We start from the raw sequence: 6,318 nt of genomic DNA, 5'->3' as shown, positions 1-6,318 counted from the left end.
TATTCAGTTCGCATTTGGTGACACAAGTACGTGGTTGATGATTTTTGGTTGGTTCGCATTTGAAATCAGTGGGTTTCGCATTTGGGTTCGTATCTGGGTTTCTCAAACAACTGAAATGCGAATATGAGACAACTGATTAATTTCTCAGTTAATGCGATGAAATGCGAATGAACTCAAAGACGGATGGATGCAAGATGCGAAGAATTTGAATGAAAATGCGAAGTTTTTAATGTATAAATGCGAATTGGGGAAGAAAGCTTAGAGTTTCGCATTTGGCACCTGATCTTTTCAAGAAATAATATAAGTGGTCCAACTTCGCAAAATGGGGTCATTTAATCAGAAAATCGATCATTCTTCAAATATGACATTTAATCAGAAAATCGATCTAAAAATGAGACATTTGGTGTTTATCGATTTTTCAGGGTCGACGGGTTGTATGAAAAGCGAAGGCTGAGTAATTGAAAATTAGAGGATCGATGGTTGCTACTAATTACTTGCAACTGGTATTGGTTTCATATCGATGGATGTGGATTCGCATATGAAATCAATTGTGTTCGCATCTATGAAATCAGTTCGCATATGACATCAATTGAGTTCGCATTTGGTTTTGTGGGTCAAAACAGTTCGCATAAGAAGTTCACGATTTGTTTGAGGTTAATTGATTTTGATTTCGCAAGCTTGGAGTCGGAGATCTGGATTGTGTTCGCATCTATAAAATGCGAGGAGAATTTAATGGTGATATTCAGTTCGCATTTGGTGACACAAGTACGTGGTTGATGATTTTTGGTTGGTTCGCATTTGAAATCAGTGGGTTTCGCATTTGGGTTCGTATCTGGGTTTCTCAAACAACTGAAATGCGAATATGAGACAACTGATTAATTTCTCAGTTAATGCGATGAAATGCGAATGAACTCAAAGACGGATGGATGCAAGATGCGAAGAATTTGAATGAAAATGCGAAGTTTTTAATGTATAAATGCGAATTGGGGAAGAAAGCTTAGAGTTTCGCATTTGGCACCTGATCTTTTCAAGAAATAATATAAGTGGTCCAACTTCGCAAAATGGGGTCATTTAATCAGAAAATCGATCATTCTTCAAATATGACATTTAATCAGAAAATCGATCTAAAAATGAGACATTTGGTGTTTATCGATTTTTCAGGGTCGACGGGTTGTATGAAAAGCGAAGGCTGAGTAATTGAAAATTAGAGGATCGATGGTTGCTACTAATTACTTGTAACTGGTATTGGTTTCATATCGATGGATGTGGATTCGCATATGAAATCAATTGAGTTCGCATCTATGAAATCAGTTCGCATATGACATCAATTGAGTTCGCATTTGGTTTTGTGGGTCAAAACAGTTCGCATAAGAAGTTCACGATATTTTTGAGGTTAATTGATTTTGATATCGCAAGCTTGGAGTCGGAGATCTGGATTGTGTTCGCATCTATAGAATGCGAGGAGAATTTAATGGTGATATTCAGTTCGCATTTGGTGACACAAGTACGTGGTTGATGATTTTTGGTTGGTTCGCATTTGAAATTAGTGGGTTTCGCATTTGGGTTCGTATCTGGGTTTCTCAAACAACTGAAATGCGAATATTAGACAACTGATTAATTTCTCAGTTAATGCGATGAAATGCGAATGAACTCAAAGACGGATGGATGCAAGATGCGAAGAATTTGAATGAAAATGCGAAGTTTTTAATGTATAAATGCGAATTGGGGAAGAAAGCTTAGAGTTTCGCATTTGGCACCTGATCTTTTCAAGAAATAATATAAGTGGTCCAACTTCGCAAAATGGGGTCATTTAATCAGAAAATCGATCATTCTTCAAATATGACATTTAATCAGAAAATCGATCTAAAAATGAGACATTTGGTGTTTATCGATTTTTCAGGGTCGACGGGTTGTATGAAAAGCGAAGGCTGAGTAATTGAAAATTAGAGGATCGATGGTTGCTACTAATTACTTGCAACTGGTATTGGTTTCATATCGATGGATGTGGATTCGCATATGAAATCAATTGTGTTCGCATCTATGAAATCAGTTCGCATATGACATCAATTGAGTTCGCATTTGGTTTTGTGGGTCAAAACAGTTCGCATAAGAAGTTCACGATTTGTTTGAGGTTAATTGATTTTGATTTCGCAAGCTTGGAGTCGGAGATCTGGATTGTGTTCGCATCTATAAAATGCGAGGAGAATTTAATGGTGATATTCAGTTCGCATTTGGTGACACAAGTACGTGGTTGATGATTTTTGGTTGGTTCGCATTTGAAATCAGTGGGTTTCGCATTTGGGTTCGTATCTGGGTTTCTCAAACAACTGAAATGCGAATATGAGACAACTGATTAATTTCTCAGTTAATGCGATGAAATGCGAATGAACTCAAAGACGGATGGATGCAAGATGCGAAGAATTTGAATGAAAATGCGAATTGGGGAAGAAAGCTTAGAGTTTCGCATATAAATGAAAGTACGATGCTATTCCTTGTATTTAGTTGTTTTCAATGCAAAGAATAAGATAAAATGGAAGTACGGTATTAGCTAATCTGCAATTGCATTCAAATATTAAGAATATTGATAATACCAAATGTGCAATTTGGGTTAAAAAAAACTTAACTTGAGCTTGTAAGGGGAGATAATTCTCTAGAATAAAATCACTCTTTCTTTTAATCGTGAGAATCACAATCAGTTGAACTGTTGAAGAGATGAAGTAACAGGTCGTGCTTCGAAAAAATGAGAGAGTGGACATCAAATGAAAAAATTATCCAAAACCTATAAATCAGATAAACTAAAACAACTTAAAAAAATAATAAAATTCTTACAATCCAAAAACAAAACCAAGATGAATTAAACACAATAATCATAGTCAAGTTTTGAAATATATTGAATTAACTTGAACCAATATTCTGCACATTGGGTGTTAGGCAATATACTCCTGCAAAAAATAATGTAAAACAAGCTCATAAATTGTGAATAAAATAAACAACTAACCCTAAAACTGGTTGGAAATAGTGTGTGCTGATCTCATCAAATAATCTGGCATTTATGAATAGCTCTAAATAATCTTAAACAACATAGGTGAGTGTAAGAATCGATATATCCATGAAACACAGAGTAAAATCATTATATGACAATTAAGTAAAACTAAAAAAAAACATGGAACAGAGAATTTGATAGAACTATTTACCTGGATAGTGGTGAAGATGGAGATGGTTAGTGAAGGCTTCAACGTTGGGGTTTAATTAGAGTGTGAATACAAAGATAGGGGAGAAGACAAAGATGGTAGACGATGGTGGTGAGGTCATGATAACAGTTCGATTTCTGTGATTTTCACCCAATTCATAACAAAAATTGTTATTTTTCTTGAAAACAAACATTAATTAAATGGATAAGGATTCAACAACTACAGTAAAATGATAGAGTAATAAGATATTTCCTTCATTAACTGGAGTCCATATCAGTACAGATAGTTGAAGATATACCTGAATTGATACAGATAGTTGAGAAATGTCAAAAGGACACAAATACCCTTAGTACCACTTAAACAAGAAAGCTTTACTCTAGATACACTTATACAAGAATATTTAATATACAAATGATTACCCAAAATGTAGACAAACATCAGAACCTGAAATGGAGAGGAAACACCGGAAATTGAGAGTAAACATTGACGATTATGTGATAAATGACTGAAAAGAACACTTTAAAATTGCTAACAAAAACCTGTATTGTTAGAGAACGTTTGTAAATTAATAGTGTTTGCCTCCTGGTTCTGCAATAGAGAGAGAGAGAGAGAGAGAGAGAGAGATGGTTGGAGACCTATGACCACAAAAAGAGAATATGTGTGTGCATATGGCTTAAAGAGCACTAACCTTGAAATCGTGTTGGATCCTGGTCCACTGTGACACTTGTTGTGAAAATGGTTGTCTGAGGTTTCTAGAGAGTCGAGTGCGACCAGCTGTGAGTAGTAGATGGTTAGGTCTCCAGGTATGTGTGTAAAATGCGTAACACTTACGACCTCACAGATAAGAAATTTTTTGCAGTCAATTGGTCATATAAGGGGATGGGGCAGAGATATGAAGAAAAAGATTCGTTCTAGACTTGACCGGTGCAATCGATCAAAATCAAATAATTAGAGAATAGAACAGTAGCATATGCTAGATGTCGAGAGATGGGGGTTGTGAACGGTGGTAAGATGAAGTGCGATGATGATGAAGGTGGCCTGTTTGATGGTAGTGAAGGTTATGTGACAACAAAGTTTACTGATGGTGTTGTGATGTTCGATATTCGGGTTTCTAAAGGAGATATGCAAGAGAAGAGAAAGGCAGAGGTGTTTAGCAGCGACTGTAATGGTCTCAGTGGTCAAGGTGTGGTGGGTAACTGCGTCGAATATGGGAGGAATTTTAGAGTATTTAATAGAGAGGGAGAGAGTTCAAGGAGAGAAGAGATGGCGACTCATCTAGGGTTATTCTACAAGGAAGGGCTATAGATACTAAGATAAGAGATGATATATAAAGTTTATCTATAGACCGATTCAATTGGCAAAATCTGAGGAAGACGGGTTCTTCTTTGACCAGTTCAATTTGAAGAAGAAAGCCAAAGCCTATTCAATATGTACGTAATTCATGTTAACCGCGTAAGATTTGGTATTTTTCTATGCATAAACTCATTGTAAATAGCGTAATAAGGGTTATACCTCTTAAAATTTAATATTATTTTATTAATGATTACTTGTACTAACAGCTTAATGGTTTGGACGTCTTAAAAAATATTATTATTATATTGAATCTATTTATGGAAATAGTTGGATTTCTATTATAAGGTAGTATAGATATAGGGTAAAGTGAATATGCATAACAACTTTATATAAGCTTAGGTACCTAACCACATCATACTACGTAATTTTGTATCATATCTGCATTGTAATCACCCAAAATTTTTAAAATTCAACCTCATAACTTGATTGCTTCCAAAATCTTTGGACTTTTACCATTATCTTCCTTCAAATGACGTCTTTCTATCGTAGACCCCCTGGTGGGCTTTATATACTGCCGTTACAAATCAAATGATATAGGAGGAATATGATGGTGAATCTTTGAAAATCTTGGAAGTAAATCAAATTAAGGGTTGAAGTTTAAGAACCTTAGACAATTGCAATGGAAATATAATGCAAAACGATGTAGTATAATGTGGTTAGGTACCTAAGCTTATATAAGGTTGTTAGGTATATTCACTTTACCCATATATATATATATATATATATATATATATATATATATATATATATATATATATATATATATATATATGTATACTCATTTCATTTCAAACCTTACATTTCTTTCTATCTACATTTTTATTTATTTCTAAAAAATGGAGCAAAACCAAAACACCTCCCCATCATCAAATCCAAACACAACCTCGTCTGTCGGGTTTGCCGGTTATGAAGGTTATTTCAACCTTTTATCGACTCAAGGCTCACCACAGATCCCATACCAAGGCGTAACTTTCAACCCCGCTTCACCGCCACTACAGTTTCCCAACTTACCTTACTTTCAACAAAATCAAGGTGGTCAAAACCCAAATTTACAACAAAATCTCTTCCTTTTTTTGCTTCGATGCAACAACAAACCAACCAACCATAGCCTACGACACAACAATCAGGTGAAGCGGAAGCGGGAGGTAATGGGAACAAGAAAGGGAAAGGAAAATCAAAAGAGAAATCAATAGCGGTAAAAACAGAAAATGCAGACGTTCCACAATGGTGGACACCGGAGGAGGAATACGCTTTGACGGCGGCTTGGTGTGCTACTTCAAAAAACGAACTTCACGGAAATGGAATGAAAAAAAGAGCTTATTGGGGGGCGGTGCTCGACAAGTTTCACGCTATTTTAAAGAAAAATCTGTATCGCAACAATGACATGTTGAGCAGCAAATGGGGTATGATAACTAAGCGATGCAGCAAATTCAACGGTATTTACAACCGGCTTGAGGCGCAACAACAAAGCGGAACCAACGACTTCGATTTGTTCAAATCTGCTAAGGAACAATATTGGATCGAAATGGGTCATGTTTTCGACTTTGAAAAATCATGGGAATTGTTGCGAGCGGATCCAAAGTGGAATAAAATGCCTACATCGTCGGAGGTTCAATCCAAAAAGTCTCGCAATTCTAGCTTGGTCGACGTGTCGGACACACGGACTAACATCGACCTAAACGTCGATGACGATGAGATCCCGGATGATATCCAAGAGATATCCCCAGCACGACGACCGCCCGGATGCGACAAAGCGAGGCACGCTGCAAGACAT

The 6,318-nt window shown here is 36.1% G+C and overlaps 1 long non-coding RNA gene across 3 annotated transcripts; it reads right to left on the bottom strand.

Annotated features, from left to right (window-relative positions):
- Positions 1-2,731: 2,731 nt before the first annotated feature.
- On the bottom strand, positions 2,732-4,578 carry LOC145015731 (uncharacterized). Of its 3 annotated transcripts, none has more exons than XR_013666007.1 (4): positions 3,880-4,578; positions 3,611-3,779; positions 3,195-3,489; positions 2,732-2,942 (listed from the first exon to the last, which is right to left on the bottom strand). It is a non-coding gene; the product is annotated as an uncharacterized LOC145015731 (long non-coding RNA). The 3 variants fall into 3 exon arrangements; XR_013666008.1 differs by having other exon boundaries at positions 3,195-3,635; positions 3,731-3,779; XR_013666006.1 differs by having other exon boundaries at positions 3,195-3,779.
- Between the last annotated feature and the right edge of the window lie 1,740 nt (positions 4,579-6,318).

Source organism: Lactuca saligna, chromosome 9 (assembly GCF_052625555.1).
Source record: "Lactuca saligna cultivar CGN05327 chromosome 9, ASM5262555v1, whole genome shotgun sequence".
NCBI classification, from domain to species: domain Eukaryota; kingdom Viridiplantae; phylum Streptophyta; class Magnoliopsida; order Asterales; family Asteraceae; genus Lactuca; species Lactuca saligna.
Note: the sequence above shows the minus strand (reverse complement) of the source record. Positions and strands in the feature narration are given on the sequence as shown.